Below are 26,444 nucleotides of genomic sequence, written 5' to 3'. Positions count from 1 at the left end.
CAGTGGTACCTCAGGTTAAGAACTTAATTTGTTCTGGAGGTCCGTTCTTAATCTGAAACTCTTCTTAAACTGGAGTACCACTTTAGCTAATGGGACCTCCCACTGCCGCTGCACAATTTCTGTTCTCATCCTGAAGCAAAGTTCTTAACCCAAGGTATTATTTCTGGGTTAACCGAGTCTGTAACCTGAAGCGTCTGTAACTGTATTGAAGGGAAGATTGCACGCCAGTAGAAAATAGACAGGCTAAGCCTCTTTTACAAGCCATGGTCTGTAAAAAAGGTGTGATGGTCCATTTGAGAAGAATTTTTGGGCCTGGGTTGACAGAGGTTCCCATAGTGATGGGGTTTGTGTTTGATGGGGTGTGTGTCAGGAAAAGAGAGTCTTTGCAGCTGGGAGAAAGAAGGGAGAAAACAGACAGAGATCCATCTTGGGCAGGTTGGCTGAAGGCTGGCTGGGAGAGTGCTGCACTGCTGTGGGGGCAAGTCCCTCTTGAAATGAATCATGAAGGTAACCACTGGACTCTTTCCATGCAGATGAAGAGGCAAAAAGTTTAGTCACTGAGAGAACAGGATGCTGAGCTAGATGGGCTGCTGGCCTGATCCAGCAACCAGACGCTGCGCATATTTAGCCAAAGCCGCACCACTCATATGTAAGAGGACAGAATCAGCTGTGCTTACTGAATGATAATGGAACAAAGAACAGAGGGTTGTATCTAATGTTAGTCCTATCCATTGAAATTGATGGCCATGGCTAACAGGTCCATTAATTTCAATGGGTCTTGGCTGGTTATAGCCCACCTAAGTGGGATTTAGTTTGATACAGCCCAGAGTGGTTAAGGACAGCCAGGAACGTTCCACATTTAAGTTATTATGATTTTTCAGGCACATGGAGCCCAGCTGGCCATGATAGTCACCAAACCTAACATCCTGGTGCCAAACGCAGCTTTCTATGCATACATCCTGGTACGGCATGTGAATTATAGTGTTCTCAGTGGAATGTGACCTTTTAATTATCCCCGATAGGAAATTATTTGCTTTTAATGATAGGGGTTGAGTCTCAATATGTGTCAAACAGCCCTACTAGAAAAATTAACTAATAAACTGAAACTGACACGGGGACAAACAGAAGAAGACGCCTTCACCCCGGTATGGCTCCCCTTTATCACATACACAGCCCAACAGGACAATGACAATAATCCACCAACAGCATACAAATCAATATGGCTAACCTGATCCAAAACACCCACCCACCTCACTCACACACGAAAACAAAGATCACCACAGCCAATCACAAGCAAACAATCACACCCTAGGCCAACCCCAACCTCTCTCACCACCAAAGGAACACAAGTGAACATCACAAGCAACGCTGACACCAAACTCTACATACATTAAACATAATAGAAACACCGCCACCCGACCCCACCCCTATCCATCTTCCCTCTCTCCACCCCCCCTTTCTTTTTTCTTTTCTTTTTTCTTTCTCCCCCAATGCCTCAACAAATGAAATGGATTTGTAAAAATGTTACATGAAAAAAAAAAAAAAACGAGGCACTACACTTCTGTAAAACAAGAAAATCCTTAATAAAATATTTTTAAAAAAAGTGTCAAACAGTGGGTAGCCTGGTCTTTAATAAAAAGAAATTAGCCATTCTTGGCCGATGCCTCACTTCCAAAGCGAAAGGAAGTGTGTAAAGTGTGTAAAGATACGTTCCTTTGGTCACTGGTTATCTGCCTTTGACTGACTGCCCTATCTTCTTTCATTTCAGCTTTTACAAGCCAGACCCAGTTCAGTATGCTCTCTCTGGGATCCAGGTGAAATTAGGGTTGGATTCCCTCTAGCTATTCTGGCTTTTGGATAGCCCCGCGAAGCCTCCGTAGGGCAGCGGACGAAGGCCCCCCCCACTGCCCTGTGGAGGCTTCACGCGGCTCTTGTGGGAAGTGGGGGGAAGGGACAGAGTGCCTTCTGTCCCTTCCCCCACCTCCCAGAAAAGCCCCCAAGAACTGCGCTCCCTTTAAAGAGCGTGCGGTTCTTGTGGGAGATGGGGGAAGGTACAGAGGGCAGCTTACCAGAGCGCAGCCTCTTCCAGGCAGGGGGAGCCTTCATCCTGCTGCCCGGGAGAGGCTTCAGCAGCTATCCCAGAAGCCAGATCCCTCTTGCTGTTCTGGCTTCTGGGATTCAGATTTTCCCCCCCCCTTGTTTCCTCCCCCCCCCCCCCGCAAACTAGGTGCGTCTTATCATCTGGTGTGCCCTATAGAGCAAAAAATCTGGTAATTACTGCAGGTCCATTCTGAATGCTTGTTCTAGTAATTAGTTGGAGACAGCACTGTAAACATACATGCATACAGTTTCGAAAGTCATGGCCTTGCTGGACCTAAAGTGTCCTGCCTGAGAAGGCATTCTGTGAAACTCTAATGCTGGTTGTTCTGATTAACCCTGTTTTGTTATCTTTGCTTGGCTTCTTTAGACTTGCTGTCACTTCACCAAGGTGGGCTCTTCTGGTTGTTGTGCACCCACTGGCAGCACTAGTGGGGCAGTAGTTAGCCCTGCTGTGCCACTCCATCTCGCTGTTCTCTCTGCTGCTTAGCCCTCTGCTCCCCTTGTAGTAGGCAATCCTGTTGGACTCTGGTGCAAACTTGTTGTGCTCCAAGCTTTGGACAATCCTGCTGCACTCCATACTGCATCCCAGTCCAATCCTGTTGCACCCCATGCAGCACCCAGCAAGCATCATCATGCTGTTCTACCAGCCAGTCATGCTGTGCTCCTGTGAAAGCAACTTGCTCTACTGAATCATGTGGGGCCAAAACAAAGAAATGTTGTCAGGGTCACTTTGATAAACCCCGGCAACTGGATCTTCAGTGACACAAACTTGAAGACCCAGTGCTTGCTACCACCAGGACTGGGATAACAATATCATGAGACTGAGTGATCCTGCCCTGGATGGTGAGCTGCCTAATGCTCCACTGCCTGGGGTTGTGTTGTCAGGGCATTCCCTGGTCCAATGGAGTGTCCTCAAGCTCTGGAGAGACTCCAAACATTGATATTGACTATTGACTCTCCTTGTCCTGGAAGGATCATTAAGGACTCCTAAACCAAGCTGGGACTTTGATGGGAAGTCAACAATGAGTGCTGTGCATAGCTCATGACTCCTCATTTCTGATTGCTGGCTTCTAACTCATTGTGTGTGGTTTTTTAGGACATGGGTGGTGCTGGGTTAAACGACAGAGCCTAGGGCTTGCCGATAAGAAGGTCAGTGGTTTGAATCCCCATGATGGGGTGAGCTCCCATTGCTCAGTCCCTGCTCCTGCCTACCTAGCAGTTCAAAAGTGTGTCAAAGTGCAAGTAGATAAATAGGTACCGCTCTGACAGAAAGGTAAATGGCGTTTCCGTGCACTGCTCTGGTTCACCAGAAGCGGCTTAGTCATGCTGGCCACATGAACCTGTATGCCGGCTCCTTCGGCCAGTAAAGCGAGATGATTGCCGCAACCCCAGAGTCAGTCACGACTGGACCTAATGGTCAGGGGTCCCTTTACCTTTACTCTTTGCTCGTGATTTATGACTGGTTATTTCTCATGATTTCCCTTGGAAGTGGCTACCTGCATGGCCCCAAGGGGGACTTTGAAGACACCAAGGGCCAGCAGTGAAGCTTCTTTGCCATATTCTCAGCCAGCCAGATAAATGAGACCAGTTTCATCCCCCAGTTGTTTTGGATTAAAACTTCCATCAGCACCATCCAGCATTAACAATGGACAGGGATGAGGATGAATGTGGGAGTTGTAGTCCGAAACACTTGTTTGGGGAAGGCCCTGTGAATTGCTGGTGTCTTCTAAACAGCTGGACTGATGAGTACTGTTAACTGCTGACCCCATAGCCTGGTCAGCTGACCATCATCAGAAACCAGGCCCCATAAACAGCCAATCTTATTCCTTGCTCTGCACAACTCATTGCATCAGAGAAGAGAGGGCGTTACCTAGCTAGTCTATGAATCCAGCTTTATTGTCTTAACCCCTTTATGCACTAACTCAATGAGATCTGTCACAAATCCATCTCAAGTTCGTTTCTTCCACCCCCAGTGTCAAGCACAACACCCCCGTCTTCCTGATGTAGTGTTTTTCCTCTCCCCCATTCTACATATTTCATTGCTGGTGAAACACAAAGCATTGTGACAGCTACTCATTGTGCAAGATTAATCCTTGAAAAGCCTTTGGTGATGATCTGATCAGTGAAGAAAGCAAGTTTGTTGGCAAGTGCAGATGGTGCCAAAATTGTCTTGTTGATGGCTTGGATTATCTTCCACCTTCACACTTTCTACGTTGATTGAAACACAATAAAAATTGCAAAATCACCCAAGATGCTAACTTTCATGGTCATTTCCTAATAAAAAACAGTTTTGCTCACAAGAGTCTACAGTTGACAGAACAAAGTGGCTTTGCACCTATCACTGGAATGCCCTGGGAGTTTGGTGTCAAGGCAAGTTCTTAACATAGAGATTATTCTGGAAAACTGGAACAAATTATCTAGGGCATGGTTAGTCAACGTGGTGCCCTCCAGGTGTTGCAAACCTCATCACCATGGCCTATGGCTGGGGATTATGGGAGCTGTAATCCAGATCCTTGGATGGTACCTTGTTGGCTACTCCTGATCTAAGAGTAGATCTCATGACTTTTGGATTTGGTGACCCCTTAAACCTATAACACAAGACCTCCAGATGTCCAAATAGGTACCCGTGTGAAACTGACATCTGTGTGAAATGTATTCAAATGTAGCCAGGGCCGTCCTCAGGTGGCCCCTTTCTTACATGTACCACTTTGCAGATCCCAAACAAGTTCATCAATGGGTAATAAATGGCAAAACATCTCTTCCCATTCATTCAATCCAGCTCCAAAATATCCTGGGTTTTGAAGTTTTTGGATTAACAAAGTAGTCTTCAAGCCCCTTCCAATAAAAATGATGCCTAAAAGCGGAACTAAATTTGAGGATGGATTTGGGGCTGGATTTTTAAATTTAAATTTTCATGAATATTTTAATTTTAATTCACACTCTCCCCTCATATGAGCACTTTTGTACCTTTGTGTGTGTGTGTGTGTGAAATGTGAGCCCTGCATCACATTTCTCAGTTCTGTCACATTTGGACAGCTCCCCCATCTGCTTTGCTACAGCTTTGGCCTCCCACTGCTGGACAGCTCCCTGAAAGATGTTCAAAGAGGTCACTGTTAGCAGAAATGACATACTTAGGAAGAATTAGAGCAGGATTTCCAGGTTCCAGTTTGAGAAGGCCAGTGTTGGGGTTCAACAACCCACACATTGTGTTCAGTCTTACTCTGACCTGATTTGTTGTGTCATTTTAGATGCTTAAGTCACACGTAAGTGATCACCTGAGCTAACTCCCAGGTTGGTATGAAAATGCTTATTTATTTATCTATCTATTAGATTTATATACTGCCCTACATCATAAGATCTCAGGGTGGTTCGCAAGATAAAAATACAAGGCAGAAGCACAAATAAAGAAGAAAGGGAGACGACATGTTTCTTTTGTCCTGATTTATGCTTAATAAATCTGTAGCTTGTTAGTATGTTTCCACAAGCCTCACGCCTGTTCTGTTTGCTCAGTATGTTCTGCTGATATAGCGTGCTCAGGCTTTTTGAAGTCTGAGTCGCTGATTTACGTCGCACCAGAGGTCGGGGGTTCATCATGGCTGGAAGGGCATGATCCAGCTGGGGGCTAGCCAGCTGGCATCTCGACCCCTGAAGGATGCCGACACAATGACAACAGGATGCTGGACAAAATGGGCAACTGGCCTGATCCAGCAGGCTCTTCTTACATTCTTGTGACCCTCTGATCATGAAATCTTCTCCACCTGTTCCTCACAAGAAAGCCTCAGATGCAATCCTGTGGCCCCTTACCTGGGAGTAAGTCCCATTAAACACAAAGAGGCTCACTTCTGAGTATACAGGTGTATTATTGCACTATAAGTTAATTATACAGTGACTCCTTAATGAATGCCTGGACTTTATGTCCTCCACAACATGAGGCATGTCTGAACCTCTTTGCAAAGTTTTCACATTTGGCTTCTGGAGAGAGGGGGGTAGCTCTTTAACATCCACCCACAAGAACTGTGTAGCAGAATTTGCAGGTGGAGTTGAAGCCCCATCATTCCTGGCTATTCACCATGTGGGCTGAAGATAATGGAAATTAGGGTCCCATCATTCTCAGTCATCGGTCATGCAAGCAGGGGCTGATTGGAGCAGATGTTCAACAACATATGGAGGGGCTTAGGTTCCTGCCTTACACTGAGTCAGACCATTGGTCCATTAATTGCCATAAACTATGCAACTTGATCTCACAAGGGGCAGTGATGGCTGCCAACTTGGATGGCTTCAAAACAGTCCTGTGTCTCCTGTTTTTGTGCACAGAAGGTCTCAAGCTCATGTCCTATGTCTCCTGTTTTTGTGTGCAGAAGGTCCCAGGCTCAATTCCATGCATGTCCAGATAGGGCTGGGAGAATCCCCTGCCTGAAACTCTAAAGAACTACTGCCTATTGGTGTAGACAATAGTGAGCCAGGTGGACCAATTGCTCTGGCTCAGTATAAAGCAGCTTCCTGCATTCCTATGTGTAAACTGAGCATCATCTGGCTAAAAACTTAATCCCAGTGAGCAAGCCAGAAACTGCACACAAGTACTGGTCATCTTACCTGGAAAATGGGGCTAAGCATGCCTTCTGGGATAACTCCCCAAAGGTATTTTTAGCCCCATGATGGAGGCATGATTACCATGAAAGCTACTGTGTCATTAAGCTGGATAAAGGGGTTTAATTATCTATGGGAAGCACTGAATATATTCCTTTTTATAATAAACTTGGGGGTGGGGGTGATGTACAGACTGAGTCAACACACAACGAAAGAGAGCAGACCATGAAAACGCCAGATAAAAGCATGTTATGCTGGCAAATTGTACCACTGCGCCATTCTTTTTGCAGTGCCTCATTTCCTGGGATGGATGAGCAGAGCGACTTTTAAGGCTTCTCCCATGTTAAATAACCCTCCTTTCATCACTTAGCTTCTCTGCTTTCCATGAGCTGCTGCTGTTGAAACAGGTAAGTTGGTTTTCCTTATTATTTTTAAACTTAGGCAACACTTTCCTGGGGACAAGTTCCATTGAATTCAGTAGGAGTTCTTTCTCAGTAGACACGGTTAAGAGCAAGTCATCTGCTCTCCACAAGAGGCAATGATGGACACTAATTTTGATGGCTTTACAAGGAGATGAGACAAATTTGTGGGGGAGAAGGCTATTGATGGCTACTAACCTTGATGGATGTGTTCTCCCTCCATTGTTGGAGGCAGTGTGCTTCTGAATTCCAGTTGCTGGAAGGTCATGTCCTTATTGTAAGTGTCCCAGGAGTGTCCCATCAGCCACTGTAAGAACAGGACACTGGACTAGGTGGGCCACTGGCCTGATCTAGCATATTCTTATGGTGTAAGGCAGCGGTTCTCAACCTGTGGGTCCCCAGATGTTGTTGGACTACAACTCCCATCATCCCTGAGCTCTGGCCTTGCTAGCTAGGGGTGATGGGAGTTGTAGTTCAACAACATCTGGGGACCCACAGGTTGAGAAAAGCTGCTCTACACTATAATGCTGTTGAGCATCACCTTACAAATTCAGTTGCTTTATTTTCTGAACACAATGGCCAATAATGTTTTTAAACCGCTGGTTTAAGGCATCTGATTATTTTGCCCTTTGACCTGGAAGTAGTTCTTGATATGTGGTAGCTAAGTAATGGAAATGAAGTGTTCCACGCTACCTCAGAGTACCATATTATTTGTTCTTCAAGCAGAATGACGTATTCTGGAAGAAAAGGAACAGGAGTCTGAGGACTGCAAAAATCTTTTTTAAATGTGGGTGTTCTCAGACTTCAAAGGTGCAGAACCTACAGCTCTCCAGATTTTGGTGGACCTCACCTCCCATTATCCCTGATCATTGGCTTTGATGACTGGGACTGATGGGAGTTATATCCCAACAACATCTGGGCAGCCCTATAATATTTTTCTCAGGCCTGAGCCCTGGGAGCTGTCCTCTTGGACTCCAGGAGAACTCAATAGCCTTTAACTTCTTTACAACCTACCTTCAGATTTTTAAGATGATTCTGCCTTCTCCCCCTGGAATCCTATTCCACTCCCGCTCCCCTTTCAGGCAAATATATATATATATGGTTATTTGTTTCTTTTAGATTTAACCTCAGTATTTAGGAAGAATGAACTGCGGTGACAGCCCGAGTCACGGAAATGGACACTTTGCAGTGACAAACTTAGTTTGCTCTCCAGGGCAACCTTTGGTTGAGACAAGTGACAATTGCACCTGTCCACACACTGGACACCATGAACAGCTTGGCGTTGTTTGTGTACCTGGGCAGGTAGTCTTCATTCAAGAGCAAAATCCAAGGCAGATGGGTCATGGCACCTGTCCAAGCTCTGATCATCATGCAAGTACTTACGTAGTTGGTGTCAAGCCTTCGGGGGAGATGGCTAGTGCAACTGCCAGCCTAGCTGCTGTCAAAGGGGAACCTTCAGGGGAGATGACAAAGGCAACTGCAATCCTAGTGGACGTCGAAGATGAGCCTTCAGGGGAGATGGCTTATGACAAGCACAGTGCTGTATCCTGTGCAGATGAAAAACATGGCGCTACATCGATGGTTCAGGCTCAAGGAGGAGAATCGGGTCAAGGAGGTGTTGATAATGACACTTCTTCAAACCTTGGAGACGAAAGAACTGGGCATAGCTTTACTATCCCCCAGCTTGACCGCGGGGGAAATGAAATGTCACCCCGCCATAATGAAACGGCAGCCAGTGGCTCGCCTGCCTCTGACAATCTGATAGTTCTGAACTCCTACACAGTGAGCTATCGCTGGTCCCCCATGCTGAAATACTGCAAGCCTAAAGAACTGGGCCATGGACCTATATTATTGTGCTAATGCCAAATTGTGTGCTGAACCAAAACTTTATGCATATAAAAAAGTTTTCATTGCTAAAAGCCCATACCAAGTTCCCAAAGAATCACTCTATACGTAGGGTTGTATCCAACACAGTTCCACTCAGAGTAGAAGTTTAGGGAAGCTTTTAATGTTTGATGCATTATGGTATTTTAATATTTTGTTGGAAGCCGCCCAGAGTGGCGGGGTGGGGTATAAATAAATTATTATTATTATTATTATTATTATTATTATTATTTAAATTTATTGACTTAATTTAGACATGTCCTTTAATAGCAATGAGTAGAATTAATGTTTGACACAACCCTTAGATTTCATGTCTGAAGATCACAAGTAGGGTATAACAGGTAGCGCAAATCCCAAGTATCCTTCAGAAACTACTGAAAAGATAATTTGGAATCAGGTCAGGATTTGGAATCGGGTCAGGCCACCTGGAGAGATCTGGGTCTGCTTCTCCAGAGTGTACCCCACAGGTGAAGCAGATCCCTGCAGCTAGCAAAATTGCACCCTTCGCTCACCAGCTGGTGGGCAAAGGATTCAATCCTGGTCTCAGCTTTCCTTGTGTTGAATGAGCTGGTGATGCAGAGCCCTGCAGGCAGCAGCTTTTATTGCACACATGTGTTTCTTTACTGGGACCAGACACATGCAGCTAGATCAGTGGTTTTCAACCATGGTGCCGTGGCACCCTGGGGTGCCTTGAATGATGGTCAGGGGTGTCATGGGCAACATTGGCCTCTGTCCCTCTTCCCTTCCCTCCCTCCTCTGATGCCCTCTTGCATCTCTGCCTCCCAAAGGCTTGCACAGCTTTTTTTTGCAGCAGCAGCAGCCCTGGCTATAAGCTCTGAAGGCGAATGGTGCCTCTGGGAGGCCCCTCTCTTTGGGATGGTGGTGGGGCAGCTCAGAGACCAGGGACAGCAGCAGCAATTGCCCGGTGGACTCCCAAGGAGAGAGGAGAGGAGGCAGAGGGAACACTCCACAAGGAAGGGTGCTCAAGAAAAGGTGAGAGACTGCCAGCTCTGCAGGCAAGGCATGACATAACTGGGCTCCTGAGCCCCACAGGGGTGCTGCAGAAAGAATGTAGTTGGTTAAGGGAGCCATGGACTCAAAACGGTTGAAAACCTCTGGGCTAGATGATGGTTCAGGGCTGTTTAGAAACCCTCCTGCAAACAGCCCTGAGCTGCTCTTTGCAGAGCTGCACCCCTCTCCTTCATCCCACCCAACATCCCACCCCTTGAGATCCAAGGATCACTTTAGGTGGCCTGATCCAACCTCGAGAGATTTGGGGCTATCCCAGCTCAACTTGGTTAAAGCCCTCACCCCCTCAAATCAGCCTGATGTGGTTCAGGATTTGGGCTATGGCCAGATCTGGTGTACGGCTCTTATACATGCATTCCAGAATGTACAGCCCAGACAAGAGCCGATTCTCTACACCAGCTGTTCTCAACCTGTGGGTCCCCAGATTGTGAGATTTTGACCAACTTCGGCCCATCTGAAGCTGATACAGGCTCGTCTTATCTTGAGCCCAAGCAGAGTAGTCCATACAGCAGAAGGATAAGCAGTATGTGCCACATTCTTAACTTTATTTCCACTCTATGCTGAGAGGATACAAACATGCATCTTGCCTCTGTGAGAGCAGAGAAGCAACTCCTCTCAGAAACAAAGAACACCGAGAGAACAGTGAAAAACAGGAAACCAGTGTACGTCACATCCAGTCTCCCATTCCCGTGGGAATTCAACAGTAACTCTGACTGTGGAATGCAAAACAATGTCTTGTGACTGCAGTTGCTGCTCAGTGAGGGAAATAGAAACCAACACAGATGTTGTTGGACTACAACTCCTACCATCCCTGAGCTCTGGCCTTGCTAGCTAGGGGTGATGGGAGTTGTAGTTCAACAACATCTGGGGACCCACAGGTTGAGAAAGGCTGCTCTACACTATAATGCTGTTGAGCATCACCTTACAAATTCAGTTGCTTTATTTTCTGAACACAATGGCCAATAATGTTTTTAAACCCACTGTATATCTGGAGCACTTACAGTGGCACCTCAGTTTTTTAACATCTCGGAAGTCGAATGTTTTGGTTTTCGAACACTGAAAACCCAGAAGTAACTGCTTCAGAAGTCGAACATGCCACACGGCTTCCATATTGAGTTTTTCGTACGTAAATGCTTCTGGAAGTAAATGCTTCAGTTTCTGAACGTTTCAGAAGTCAAATGGTCTTCCAGAACTGATTACGTTGGAAAACCAAGATACCACTGTATTTGTAAAATCAGATCAGTGGTTTTTGCACCAGGATCCTGTTGCGGTTATTGGTCATTCGTTTTCAGAAAACCGTGAGTTTCTGCATGTAAGATGAAACTCTGGGTTTGAAGCTGGTGCAAAGATAAGACAGTGAAGTCATGTGCATGCGCAGTGCATTATGTGAGAGTGACTGAGAGAGTTTCAGTTTTGATCTGCTGAGAGGACGCAAGTAGATCTGCCGCTGTGGGGATCCACAGCAATCTCTGTAAATAACAACCATTAAGCTTAGGCAAGAAAGTAATCTACCCAGAACGATTATGTGTTGCTCATCAATCAAGACTCAGGGCCAATTTCCTCACACTTTGCTGTGGACTGTATTTCAACTCTGCTAAACACCTGGTCGGACATGTGCTGGATGAATCTGTTTACAGCCGCTTTCAGGCCATAAACAGCCACAAATCCATCAGTCGCTCATATTTTGCCTCTTCCTTCAAAGCCTTCCTGGCTTTCCACCTCTCCCTTGAATTTTACTCCTTAATCTTTATCACCCAAACTGAAACTCAGCCTGAATATTTGTTCATACCAGCCTCTCATTACCCCGGCCTCTCGCTGTCCTCCCTGCTTCCCCTCCCCTTGTTGATATTTAGATTATAAGCTCCATGGGACAGTGACTTAGTTCTCTGTGCTTATTATTATGCAGAGCATTATCATAGTAGTGTGCTTAATGTTGATAATGGCTATTTCAATGGACTTGAACAGATTGCAATTTTCTCCCCATTCTACATCATTTACAATATGTTCTTAACATCTGGAATCTTGCATGTTGTTAAAGTCTACCTGTTACATTCTTTCTTCTGTCTCCAGTGCAATAAAGCATGAATATACTGAAGATCCTTTGTATTCCCTATTTCTCCCCAACCTCCGTGTTTTACTGATATCCTGGGCTACATCAGAACACACATACTATGGGATATATTTCATCCATTCATCCTTCTAGCAACCTTCCCCTAAACACTTTCCACTAGGTCTTTAAAGCCATCCTGCTACCCCATGTTCTTCAATTCCAGGCACCCCCAAACTCAGCCCTCCAGATGTTTGGGACTACAACTCCCATGATCCCTAGCTAACAGGACCAGTGGTCAGGGATGATGGGAACTGTAGTCCCAAAACATCTGGAGGGCCGAGTTTGGGGATGCCTGCTCTGTTCTTTTGGTGACAAAATATCAGTTACGAATCCTTGTATATTCTTTTAGACCAAGCAGCTCTTCAGCAGCCCTGCAAAAAACTAGTGCCCTTAGGCAGTAGTGCTTAGAGTAAGCTGGTCCCAAATGATTTGGAAATGGAAAATCTTATGGACTATTTCTGCCTAGATCATATCTGAGCACTTGGTGGCTGGACTCAGAAGGACCTTCTTGAATAGAATATTTGAAAAATTGTGGCATGAAAGTAAGCTCATTAGCAGGACTAAATTAAATCAAGAAGTTAAAATCATCATTAAGAGAAATGGAAGAATAACTTAGCAATGAAGTACAGTGGAAAATGCAGTGTTAAAAATTTAAATTAGCCTGACCCAGCAGGCTTGTTTTATGTTCTTAGAGGCATCCACCACAAAGGACAATTCCTGTAACTGCCAGCAAAACTCATCTCTGCTTGCTGTACAGATATCTGGAAGTTTACCTTAAAGTCTCAGATTCTCGCTCCCTCTTAAAGAACAGGTTTTGGTGTATGATTGGTGCTCCCCCCCCCACACACACACCCTTATAACAACACTGTAATTCCCAGGAGAGCCTAGGAGGCATTTTTGACCTATTTTTTTTAATCACACTGCAGGATTTCAGGGCAAAAATATGTTAAGTGGTTTGCCTGTGGCATTGCAGCACTTATGAAGGGCTGTTTTGAAGGAGGACAACTCCCTCCTGAATTGGGGATTGTGCTTTTGGGATTGCTGCGCCTGGAAGCCTCTTGATTTTCTTTGCTATAATTTCCAGCTCACTGGCTCTCTAAGACAGGAAGAACTTAAATAGGCTTCCTGTTTGGACTGAGACTTTGCCTGCAACAGCAACAGTGATCTTCCCAGGTCCAGAGAGTTTTGATTTTCTTTTTGGGGATAGGGGGCAGTGTTGGCTCCTGGTTTAGTCTCTCAGGTCTCATTCCTAGGTATCCCACCCTCTCTCTAAACCCCTTGCCCAATTCCCAGCTCCTGGTACCCCTCAGAGTGAAGCTGCCACCTTTTTGCCAGAACATCCTCAGTGATGAACTGATTTCCCTCTTTGTTCTTATGTGTATTGAGTCTCCCACTTCAAAATGTGGCACACTAGTGCTGTTGCATTCAGCTGAGTAGTGCCAAAATCCTGCCCTGATGGTGCCACTGCAGACCTCATCCTGGCTTTTCCATGAAGGGATGGAGGCTTATTGCAGAGTATCAGATGAAGAATACAACAGAGCGTGTAGAACCTTTTGTATTGTGTAATGCAATAAAGGAATACAGTGGTACCTGTGGTTAGGTACTTAATTCATTCTGGAGGTCCGTTCTTAACCTGAAACTGTTCTTAACCTGAAGCACCACTTTAGCTAATGGGGCCTCTCGCTTCCGCTGCACCATTTCTGTTCTCATCCTGAAGCAAAGTTCTTAACCCGAGGTACTATTTCTGGGTTAGCAGAGTCTGTAACCTGAAGTGTATGTAACCCAAGGTACCACTGTATTAGCTGCAATTCCTGCATTGCAGGGGGTAGATTAGATGAGTAGACTGAGTCCCTTCCAACTCTTTATGATTCTCTGATTCTAAGAAAGAAAGTGTCTCTCCAGTCATCTTTGCTAAGGTAACAGGGTTATTGCAAAACTATATTCCTATTTCCTTCTTGGGAATGTTGGGTGGCCTGCTTCCTTTCTATCCTATATCTGACTTGTATATATATATATGAAGAACCAGAAGCATTTTATTTATTTATTTATTAGATTGTGAGTCTGAAGGCAGGGACCACTTTGGAGCTGATTTTTTATAAGCTACCCTTACATAAGTCAGTAAGAGTCCTAAATAAGTAAGATGGTATAAGTTAGGAGAGCCAGCGTGGTACCTTGGTTAGTGTCACACTAGGAACCGAGAGCCCAGGCTTAAAATCTCCACTTGGCCAACAAAGCTCACTGGGTGACCTTGGGCCATTCACTGCCTCTCAGCCCAATCTACCTCACAGGGTTGTTGTGGCCGTTAAAAGAGAGGGAGAACCACGTGTGCCACCTGAGGCTCCTTAGAGAAAAAGGTCAGATGTAAACGCAGTAAAGAGATAAGTCAAGCACATGCTTTAAACAACTGAGATGCAGAGCAGATTTCCAGATTTATTGGCTCCAGCAAAAGGCTGAGGAAAAGCTTGGGGTGTGCGGGGAAATCAGGTAAAGAACGAGATCCAATCTTGCATCCGCAGAAGATCAGCCATCAGGTACTGGAAATGACACACCAGTGTGGGCTGGCGGGTGGTGGCTTTCTTTTCTGGGTTGAGAAAATAGCTTGCAAAGGTGTGCAGGAAGGCAGAGGAGCAAGCGTAGCTTTGAGCAGTAATTTCAGCAGGGTGAGAGCCAGGAGCGAACCATCAGGATCTCCCAGAGGGATGTCCGCTTGTTGGGGTGAACCGTCAGAAGACCAGATGGATGTCTTTAGCAGCACTTCTTTGGAGCACAACAACCCTGGCTATATTGGGCTGGTGCACAGCATGCCATCATGGGAGCGCAACAGTATCGCATGGGGCGGACATACACAATCTTGCAGGATTGTCCAGATGACCCGCAGCACGATCCGCAGCAAGATCCACAGGAAGATCCACAGCAAGATCCACAGCAAGACCCAGAGGATTGAGAGGTGGCCTGCATAGGCATGCACATGATCTGCTTGCTGGAATGACTGCTTCCACCACAACAGCCACAACAACTCATCTTGAAATCTAGGTTAAAAACTGAAAAGAACCAAAAGGGTCAAAGCAGTGCTTTGTGTCAGGAATTGCTCCTGCCTCCTCCCTCTGACCCTGCACAAATATTTCCCATTGAATTAACAGGGGAAAATGCATTTGATAAATATGAATGGGGAATGGAGCCCCATAGGATCATAGGAAGCTGCCTTAGACTTAATCAGACCATGGGTCCATCTTGCTCAGTATTGTCCACACTGACTCGCAGAAGCTCTCCAGGGTTTCAGGTGGAGGATACACCCAGCCCTACCTGCCTATACCAGGGACTGAACCTGAAACCTTCTTCACGCAAAGCATCTTGTTTGCCATTGAGCTATGGTCCTTCCCCAAAGGGTCACATCAAAGGGTTATTTTGAATGGCAGATTTATGACATTGCACACATATTTTTTAATAGGCTTTATTTATTTATCGCCTGCCCTTCATCCTAAGGTCCCAGAGCAGTTTACAACATTAAAAAAAAGAGAGCTTAAAGCAACTTATTTAAAATAAGACGGGTCCTAAAAATATACACAAGTGTCAAAAGCCAGGGTACTTATAAAATCTTCCAGAAACTTGTATTCTGAAATCTGTTTAGTATAATGCAAATTACACACATATGAACCAGGTAATAACTCTACATGAGATCACAGACAGGCATGTTGTTAAGCATTTTACAGTGAGAAATTCAACGGGCGATATCCAAATTATCATCCTCGCAGACCCAATGGAATTAATTTTTTAAACCACTTTGAGGGGTTTTGCTTTTTTTTTTTCTTCTTACAATCAAGTAACGTATAATTTTTAAATAAATAAATAGTAAATTCTATCCAATGTTAGACCTACCTAATCAGGGCAGGCCCACTGAATTATAGTGGACATGACTCAATTAAGTCCATCAGATAGGGATGCATCCCCAGTGCTAGTCCTCTACTCAGAGTAAAACCGCAGACATTAATAGAGATGGCTAACTTCACGCCCATCATTTTCAATGTGTCTACTGTAGTTGGATTCAAACCGTGGTATCTGACTAAGTCATACCCAGACCATATTTAACTGAAATCAACGGAGGCACATAATTCATTTAAGTACAATGGTCTCAATGTGTCATGGAAGGGGATCTCCAGATGCTGTTGAAATACAACTCCCATCCTCCTTTGCCATTGACCATGTTTGCCAGGGATGTTGGGGGTTGGAGTCCAAAAACACCTGGAGGGCACTGGGTTAGGAGAGGCTGATCTAATCCAACACTCAGTTTCTTGCAGGAAGCTATAGTGCAGAATGCTTTGATCTACTGCCTCTGCTGTAGAAGTCCACATTGCTTCTGCTCAAATACTTTCAGGGGGGGAAAGAGCCCACCTCCTTATGAATGTCATACAACTAGGAATTTTTTCCATTTTTTTCAAAGTCAATACTTGCTTTCCTGCAATATCCACCCATTGGTTCAAAGTCACAGAGGACAAGCCTCCTTAATCCCCTTTATCTTCTATGTAGGCCTTATATAAGATATCATATTTTACTTTGCTGAATCATTGCCTACAGATTTACATAAAAGAAAAGAAAATCCTAAGAAGATTGGAAGCTGCCCCGTAACCCTCCTAGCTCAGTACTGTCTACACTGGCAGCTCTCCAGGGATAAATAGACAGGGAGGGTTTCCCAGCCCTTCCTGGAGTTACTGGGGATTGAACCTATGGTCTTCTGCATGCAGAGCAGATGTTCTACCCCTGAGCTACAATCCCTTGCTTCAGCATCCATTGCTTCAGCATCCAAATGATGAGGATCAGAAGAGAATGACTTACCCTGTTCACAAATCAAAAAGCAAGCGAAGAGCAGCGAAGTCAAATGTGTGAAGGACTCTGGGCCGGGGTTGGACTTTTTATACAGCTCCGAACAAACTGAGCCCAGGAAATGAGACACAGATGGAGAATGGAGAATTCTTGATTTGCCAATCAAGTTGTTTGCGTTCTTCCTGCCGGTCCTCCTCGATTCGGTCCCGAGGTCCACATTTTTTGGACGGATGCGCAGCCCAGCCCTGAGTTGATGAGAGCTATTTGGTAAATAACGATCCAGAAAAGCCTGTATCAGGGCCAGAAGGCAGAACCCAGGAGGCAATTTTTTGAGGATATCAGAATGCATGCACGAGGACGGTGGCATTCAAAAGACGTTATTACTCATTAAGCACCCAGCTTAAGGCTAATTATTAGGATCTTGCTTCCATGACACCTAATTGTCCCATCGGATGGTTGGCCCGTCACTGCCTCTAAACTAATTTCTCCCCATAAAAGCAATGTCATAAACAGCAATTGTAAAAAATAAACTATTTGAAGATAAAGCCCATATAGGCAGGTCATCATGGCAAGAGCTATTGCTGGCTGGGTTTGCTTAAAGACACAAAGCAATGTAGCTCAGTGAAAGAGCATCTGTTTTGCATGCAGAAGATCCTAGGTTTGGTCCCCGGTGGATCAATCAGCTGACTTGGCATAATGGAGCTTACTATGTTTCGATGATGGAGAAATATGATAAAGGAAGGAATGACACACATCCTCTCCAGGTCTTCATATGTCCCTGCTGCTAAACATGAAAGCTTTGGGCTGCATCCAACTAAGGTCAACTCAGAGTAGACCCACTAAAAGAAAAGGATCTACACCTGTCCATTGATTTCAATGGGCCTACTCTGAGTAGGGCTGACATTGCATGCAACCCGTTATATATCCAACTCACTTTTTTCATAGAATCATAGACAAGGGTTTGTTTGTTTTTAGCAGGAACTCAAGAAAACTGAGTTCCCTTACCTTTTTAAATTACCATATTTTTGTGTGTATAAGATGCCCCCATGTATAAGACGCCCCCTATTTTTAGGGACTCCGATTTAAGAAAATAGGGGGGAGATTGCCCCGTGTACAAGACGACCCATTGTTTCTCACATAATTTTAAAGTTAAAAAAAACCCTAGTCTTATATACGAAAAAGTACGGTAAATATTTTTTGTTGGTGTGTGGGTGGAGGGCTGGAATGGATATATACCCGATGCCTGAGACATTAACCCACCTATATTTACAATAAAGTTGTGACCATTTCTAATCCAGATCATTGCTTGAGTTTTTTAATCACATCTTATTTTTAGCCACTGCCAGGAGGAGGGTGGGGCCACTGCGATTGGGCCAGCAACAAACAAGCAAACTTCGTAGTGAGTTCTCCCACCTTTCCCCCCGAGAAAAGCACATAGAATTGTGGAATGGACCTGAGGATCATCTAGTTAAACCCCATACAATGCAGTAATCTTTCTGCCCCATGTTGGGCTTGAAGCCCAAATCCTGAGATTAAGAGTCTCATGCTCTTACCAACTGACCTATGACACATAATATTACAAAAAATGAGAAATAACACTACAGCTTTACAAAGGAAGGGCTCAGTAGCTGATCATCTGCCTTGTACATAAAAGGTCTCAGCTTTGACCATGCCTGAATTCCCAGAGACCTGCTGGTGGTCAGAGTGGGCAGTTCTGATCAAGATGGACAATGGCCTCAGTATAAGGCAGCTTCCTATTTTCCTTTCTTTGCAACCATGAGAACTGGAATCTTGATTTAATAGAAGGGAGAGCGCCATAGCTCAGTAGCAAAGCATCTGTTTAGCATGCAGAAGGCCCTAAGCTCAGTCCTCATGAAAATTTATCAACATCTGGATGTGAATTTCTCCTGATAAACGCAGTTTTGACTAATGTGCACATTTTTCAAGCAGCTGTTCTTAATATGGTGCATTTTTGATAATATTGGCTGGTTGGCGTACCACTTTGCAAAATTCAGATAAGTGCAAATTTTGAAGAATGACTATATTTTTGTTCTCATATTGTTTAGGAAACTGCAGATGTGAGAGATTTGCCTTTAAGTGTGAAGTGGAATGAATTTCTCTCCCATCGCTACCAATGAATATTAAAACAAAACTTCCTTTGGCCTGTAATTTTTTTAAAAGGTTCTTCCAGATGAAATATTTGGTTTGTATTCAATGTTACTCCTGTTCAGAATGAACCCACTGAAATTCATTGGCAGGAAGAAGTGTGGGAAACTCCAGCATGCTAAATGCTCTGCACATAATTTTCCACGGTTTAATGAACATAATAAAGCATACCTATTTGATGTTTTATTTTCCACCTCTTTGAGTTGTTTGTGAGGAATGGGGATTGGGTTGCAAAACTGTTTCCCTGCAGGCCAAAAATCTGTCACTGGAGTGTCACGATGGAACACCCAGGAAGGCAGTGAAGTAGTCAGTCCTGAAAAGCACGGACGTTCTTTCTCATTTCCGGGAAATTTAATCTCTGAGCTGTATAAAAAGGTCACCCTCTTCCATCCTTTGCTTGCATGTTCATCCTGATCTCAACCTTGAATTGAATAGGTCTGCACAGACCTTTCTACTCTTCCCTTTCTCAAACCACTAGAAAGCAACCATATTATGGAAAACCCGGACTTATGGCAATGAGGCCGATTTTTTAAAAGAAAAATGTTGTAAAAAACCAACAGCTTTGTCCAGATTTTTACCTTTGGGAATATGGCGACCCTAATTATGGTACATTTAATGGTACATTAGGGTTGGTAAACCATTAGGGGTGCCTTGTGAGGAGCACACCAGACTCTGAGATTTCAGGCCCCCAAACTAAGACCCAGGGGCTCCCTCTGGTGATGTCACAGGGGAAGGCCTTGGAGACGGAGGTTAATTGGAAGAGGGGAGCAGAAGAAGGTAGACACACACACCCTGCTATAACTTGCAGCCAGCTTCTTCTGGGCTGAATCTTGCAAGCCGCATACACAGTCTTCTTACTCATTGTTTTATTGTTTTATTTTGTTTTATCCATTTATTATTATCAAAGGCACTCTCACTCACCTGGAGTTTCAAGCCCTCGAACTGCCGCCTGGAGATCCAACCTGGAGGTCTTGCAACCATATACACCATACATTTAAGTACTTAAAACTTTTGAAGGACAACAATGCTAATATATCGTATTACAGTTGCAGTAAACATTCTGAAGGAAAGAGTGAGGAAACAGTCACCTGGATGTTTTTATGGAAAACTTAAGTAAGTATAAAGCAGATTGGGAGAGAGGTATAAGGCAATACATGAAGAGGAGAAATGTTGTCGCATTAAACAGGGGCAGGCGAAGGAGAATTCTACTGAGAAGTGTTAAGGGTGGCATGAGTTACTCAGAGACCCCAATTCTGCTCAAAGAGCTGCAGTTCTCAGAGTGGTCTAACTATCACTCAGTCGTCACATTCTATCAAAGCAAAGGACAATAAAAGAAAATGAGATGAACCAGAGAAGAACAGACTTTGAAACCACAAAACCATTATGTGGTTTGTACTGCAAACTAAGCATAGGCAGTATCATGAGCAGTGGTTTATTCAAGGAATGCAGTTGCCAGACACGAACACACAGGGCAGGGTGCCTGGGGCAAAACAACAAGGAAGGGTGATAGTCTCCATGCCTTGGGTGTGTGCTTCCTGAAGCTCTCTGTCAGTCCCCTGTTGGATGCAGGATACTGGGAGATCTGGACCCAGGAAGGCACTTCTTATGCTTATTTGTCTTATCACATTCTGCATTCCTGCAGTGCTACCCAGTAATGACAGACTACGCAGAGCATCTTCTTGCTAAGCGATTTAAGCAGGCATCGTGTTCAAAATCCTGAGGATCACCTTTCTCTTTATGCAAAGGAGGATTCCAGAGCTTATACAACAAAGTGCTCTATAATTAACCCTAATTCACATGAGTCAGCTTGCTGCGATGTCAGGCGTTAAGCCACAATCCTTGAAATCACGCCTCTGAGCTCTCACCTTCTCTTCTGCGGTCTCAGCTAATTCTTCTTCATTTTTTCCCCCTGTTCTCCTCCTCTCGGTGTCATATACGCCTCCTGTTTGGCAAACAAAACATAAACATTACACTCTTCCAGTCTTTCAACCCTTAGCACAAGTGGTGAGAAGTATAGCCAATGGGCAGGGATGATGGGACTCGTAGTCCAGTGCGGTGATTTTATTATTTATACCCTGTCCATATGACTGGCTTGCCCCAGCCACTCTGGGCGGCTTCCAACAGGAGATTAAAAGTACATTAATACATCAGTCATTAAAAAACTTCCCTAAACAGGGCTGCCTTCAGATGTCTTCTAAAAGTTGTATAGTTATTTATCTCCTTGACATCTGATGGGAGGGCATTCCACAGGGAGGGCACCACTGCTGAGAAGGCCCTCTGCCTGGTTCCCTGTAACCTCACCTCGCTGTGAGGGAACCTCTAGAACAGGGTCAGCAAACTTTTTCAGCAGGGGGCCGGTACACTGTCTCTCAGACCTTGTGGGGGGCCGGACTATATTTTGAAATAAAATAATGAACAAATTCCTATGCTCCACAAATTATCCAAGGATGCATTTAAAATAAAAGGACACATTCTACTCATGTAAAAACATGCCAATTCCCAGACCATCCACGGGCCAGATTTAGAAGAAGAAGAGGAAGAGTTTGGATTTGATATCCTGCCTTTCACTCCCTTTAAGGAGTCTCAAAGCGGCTAACATTCTCCTTTCCCTTCCTCCCCGCAACAAACACTCTGTGAGGTGAGTGGGGCTGAGAGACTTCAAAGAAGTGTGACTGGCCCAAGGTCACCCAGCAGCTGCATGTGGAGCAGCGGGGAAGCGAACCCGGTTCCCCAGATTACGAGACTACCGCTCTTAACCACTACACCACACTGGCTCTCTCTTTTGAAGGCGATTGGGCCGGATCCAGCCCCTGGGCCTTAGTTTGCCTACCCATGCTCTAGAAGACCTTCAGAAGTGGACTTCGGTGTCTGGGCTGAACGATATGGGTGGAGACGCTTCTTCAGGTATACAGGGCTGAAGCCGGTTAGGGCTTTAAAGGTCAGCACCAACACTCTGAATTGCATTCGGAAAAATACAATGAGCCTTTACCACCACAGCCTCATCGCGGATAACACAAGATGACATGACAACTGCATCTTTTCAAACATTATATAAATGGTTCAGACAACAGAGATGAAAATTTTGCAGAAGAAGAACTAGAAGCTTCTCAGTTTTCCACCCCCAAATCTAATAATCTTGACGAAGATGAAAAAAGGAAGGCATGCTTGGAGGAAACAGGTGTTTGAAACCACCATAGCTGTTGGCAAAGTGGGTTCACGTTTGTGAGTTAAGGGGTGTAACAAAAGAATACAAGAGGTTGCCTACTGGAACAGGCTAATGGCCCAGCATCCTCTTCCCCACAGTGGGTAACCAGATGTCTAGGAGAAGCTCACAAGAATGACCTGAGCTCAAAAGCACGCTCCCCACTTCTCATTCCTCAAAACTGGTATTCGAAGCAACATAGCCATCATGGCTATCGACTATCAATCACTTTATCCTCCATGACTTTGTCTAATCCTCTTTTAAAGTCATCCAAGTTGGTGGCCATCCAACATCTCATTGGAGAGAACTCCATGATTTAACCAATTTGTCCTGAATTGTCCATCCCTGTGGAATGTGAGTGGCACCCACTAGAGCACTGGTTCCCAGCCTTTTTTTGGGCCATGCCTGTGATGGCCTGGGACTTGGGCTCAGACTCAGAACCAGAGGAATCTCAGTCTGCACTGGATCCTTTCCCTCAGGCATCATCTGAACCAAGTCTGGGGCCTGATCCTGAAGAGTCCCAGTCTGCACAGGTTTCCCTGCAACAAATACCAGCTGGGCCGAGTCAGGGGCCTGAGCCTGGCTCCAGATGCGGGGATTACCTCGTTGCCTCCAGCTGGGCCATCACTTACAGCTGCTCCACTACTGGTTCAGTCAGGAGAGGCTGAGGCGGCCCCTGGGTCTAGTAACCCACCAACATCTCCCGAGCTGCAGAGACTGAGGTCTGAGAGAAGGAGAGACCTGAGTACTCGCAGAAGGAGTGTTCACCTTCGGACGAAACAGAGAGGTGAGTCGCTGGGGGATCAGGACCAGCCGTTACCCCGACAAATATAAAAGGCTGTCGGACCCTTCCCCAGGTTGCAGGAGCAACATTGCTGTATGCTAGATCCTGCCTGAGATCCTGTACCTTTCCTTGCCTGGTATCCTGCCTGGTTTCCTGCCTTGGCCCTGTCAGACTGACTCCCAGTGGAACCTTCAAATTCTGGACTGGTCCTGGACCGTGTTTCATGGGTTACCCCCGGGCCCAGCACAATGCCCCACCTAAGTATCTCTAAAATCCTGATGCCCCCCATGACATATAATTCTTATTATTCAAAAAGTGAACTCCTATTCATGTGGAGGAAGCCTAAAAGGCCATTAACTGATAACTCATTCTCGAATTACCCCCCTTAAAAATCAAATTGCCCCCCTGTGGGGGCATGTGTCCCACATTGGGAATCACGGCACTAGAGGTTCTCAGGATGGGTGTCACAATTCCCCCATTCTGGAACCCATAGACTATTTTCTGGAACATGGAGTGGTTCTCAATATACTAGGAGATGTCTTCTGCTCTTGTAGAACATCCACATGGTATGTGATCTGCAATATGGCATGTGCCAGCCTTGTGAGCATGACCATGCCCAGCAATAAGTCCATCGTAGCTGCATTCACAATGCGTTCCGATCAGCATTATCCATGATTTCCTATTGTTCTGCTGCCCTGTCAGAAGACTGAGAACCAGAAGTCTTTTTCGCCTAATCACATCTCTGCCACACCCTTAGGCGTGCTTCTTACATCATGCCTTCTCATCTCCTATTGGTAGCTTCACCCGAGGCAGGTGGGAAGATGTCCTAATAGCCTCCAGCTGATCAACATGCAAACGAGCAAGCTGGCAAGGCATAAGAGAAAAATGAAGGTGACGAAGTCAAAAGCCATGCGTCCAGAAGGGTGACCAGGTGATTCTGAATTCGTCTCGTCTTCTCTCCTTCAGAAGTGATGCAGGAAATGAAGAGCCCAATCATAAGAGGGTGATTCAAGGACCAGATAAAAGGCCATCGTCTTGGCACTGTTCACTATCATAACTGCAGGTCTTCTCCACAGACGATTACCAGGCTATTGGGTAAGTCAGATTCAAGGCTATGTCATTGACATCCATGGGTGGAATACTTTTTAAAATGACACCTGGGATGTAGTCAACCAAGTGCTTTGTTCAGAGCAGACGTGTTAGATTCAAGGAACGATGGAGTGCGTGGTTGAACTATGGAACTTGCTCCCACAGGAGGCAGTGATGGCCCCAAACTGCGATGACTTTGGAAGAGGGTTAGACAAATTGATGAAGGAAGGGCTATTGATGGCTATCAGCCATGATCACCATGCTCTGTTTCCCCAGTTGAAGGCAGCAATGCTGCCTCGAAGTCTTCACAAGAGGTGGTGGGCAGCATCAGCCATTCTCCCAGCACAGGACCATAGGAGGTTTGCTACTTTGTAGCAAGTTGGATCATTGCCTCCATCTATCTCAGTATTGCCTACACAGACCGGCAGTGGCTCTTCATGAGGCACAGCTCTCACCCAGTTCTATCTGGAGATGCCAGAGACTGAACCTGGGAGCCTCAGCATGCAGGACAGATGAGGAGATAGGGCTCTAGCAGATGCCCAGAGATGCCGTTGGCTGCTGCCAACCCTTGTCAGGGGCTGTCAAGGGAGCAGCTTCATCAACGGGTCAGAAGGGAGTGTCAGAGCTTCGAAGTAAAGTCAGCTGTTTTATTTAGGAAATTAGTATTGCTCTGGCATGGCTGCCTCCGTGAAGATGTTGCCAAGACTGGCTCATGGCATCTCCCCTCCTGCTACCCCTCCTCTTCCAGACGTCTTCCATGCAGACAGAAACTCTGAGAAAGGAAGGGCCCCTTCCTTGGACTTTTCTAACTTTCTGTTTAGCTACATGTAATGCTCTACATGACCTCAGAGTCAAAGGGGGAGGGGAGTTCAAGACAGAGGGACCAGGTAACGTCTGACCTCTCCTTCAGACCCTGCACTCCAAGTGGGTCCCTCTGCACGTAGCCCTGTCCTTGGAGAACTCACTGCCTTCTTCACTCTTCATTCAAGCCTTCTGTGTCTTCCACCTCCTAGGTTCCTCCCTCCTCTGATCTGTCTTCTGGGTCCCACCACCATTCCCCTGGGTCTGAGCCTTCTTCTTCTTCTTCTTCTTCTTCTTCTTCTTCTTCTTCTTCTTCTGCTGCTGCTGCTGCTGCTGCTGCTGCTGCTGCTGCTTTGGCTTCCCTAAGGAGTTCCTCAGCTGGGCCTCCCGCCACTCTTTGTCATCCAACCAATCCCTGACAACCCGTAACAGCTTTGTGGTTTAAGGGATTTGGTTTAAGTTGTGGTTTAAGGGATTTGTGGCTTCAGGTGAGCGAAGCCATGAGTCACCTTCTGCTCCCTTTGACAAATGGGGAATTAATTTGAATTTGTTACTGAGGACTCCCAATGAGAAAAAGCCACAATTCAGTGACAGAGCACCAGCTTTTCCCTCAGAAGCTCCCAGGTTGAATCCCCAATGCTTTCAGGAAAGTCTGTGGAAAACGTCTGTCCCAAAGCCTGATGACCCACAGCCACTCACTTTGGCTATCTGGTATAAGGCAACTTCCTGTGTTCCTATTTAAATCAGACCTTTCCTTAGAATGTATGAGGACTGGAATCTTATTTTAGGACTCAGCTCTAGACATTTTCATATGGAAGGTCCCAGGTCCGGTCCCTTGACATGTTCAGTTAAAAGCATCTAAGAATGATTTATAAATTCTAGAGAGGCTCTGCCAGTCAGTGTGGGCAATCCTTAGCTAGATAGGTAGACCAAAGGTTTGACTCAGTATAAGCAGAACTTTTTTCAGAAGGAATTCACCAGGACTCAGTTCCTGCCACTCTCAAGTGGGTGCCAGTGCCTTACCTTGGGCTAAGAACTTAATTCATTCTGGAGGTCCATTCTTAACCTGAAACTGTTCTTAACCAGAGGTACCACTTTAGCTAATGGGGCCTCCCACTGCCGCTGCGCCGCCGTTGTGTGATTTCTGTTCTCAACCTGAAGCAAAGTTCTTAACCTGAGGTACTATTTCTGGGTTAGTGGAGTCTGTAACCTGAAGCGTCTGTAACCCGAGGTACCACTGTTTAAGAGAACTTCATTCATTGAGAGCTCTGGCACCTTTTTTCCTAGAAAAATAGCACTGAGTAAGTACAGTGGTACCTCGGAACTTTGCTGCAGGATGAGAACAGAAATCACACGGCAGCAGTGCGCCAACAGCGGGAGGCCCCATTAGCTAAAGTTTCAGGTTAAGAACGGACCTCCAGAACGAATTAAGTTCTTAACCCGAGGTACCACTGT

The 26,444-nt window shown here is 45.5% G+C and overlaps 1 long non-coding RNA gene across 1 annotated transcript; it reads right to left on the bottom strand.

Annotated features, from left to right (window-relative positions):
* Window positions 1-14,539: 14,539 nt before the first annotated feature.
* LOC308465722 lies at window positions 14,540-17,201 on the bottom strand. The gene is made up of 2 exons (XR_013980547.1): window positions 16,960-17,201; window positions 14,540-15,170 (listed from the first exon to the last, which is right to left on the bottom strand). It is a non-coding gene; the product is annotated as an uncharacterized lncRNA (long non-coding RNA).
* Window positions 17,202-26,444: the final 9,243 nt, after the last annotated feature.

The sequence above is a fragment of the Podarcis pityusensis genome (assembly GCF_964106645.2).
Source record: "Podarcis pityusensis genome assembly, chromosome: 16".
Lineage (NCBI taxonomy): Eukaryota > Metazoa > Chordata > Lepidosauria > Squamata > Lacertidae > Podarcis > Podarcis pityusensis.
The sequence above is the reverse complement of the archived record's forward strand: the minus strand, read 5'-3'. Positions and strand labels throughout refer to the sequence as shown.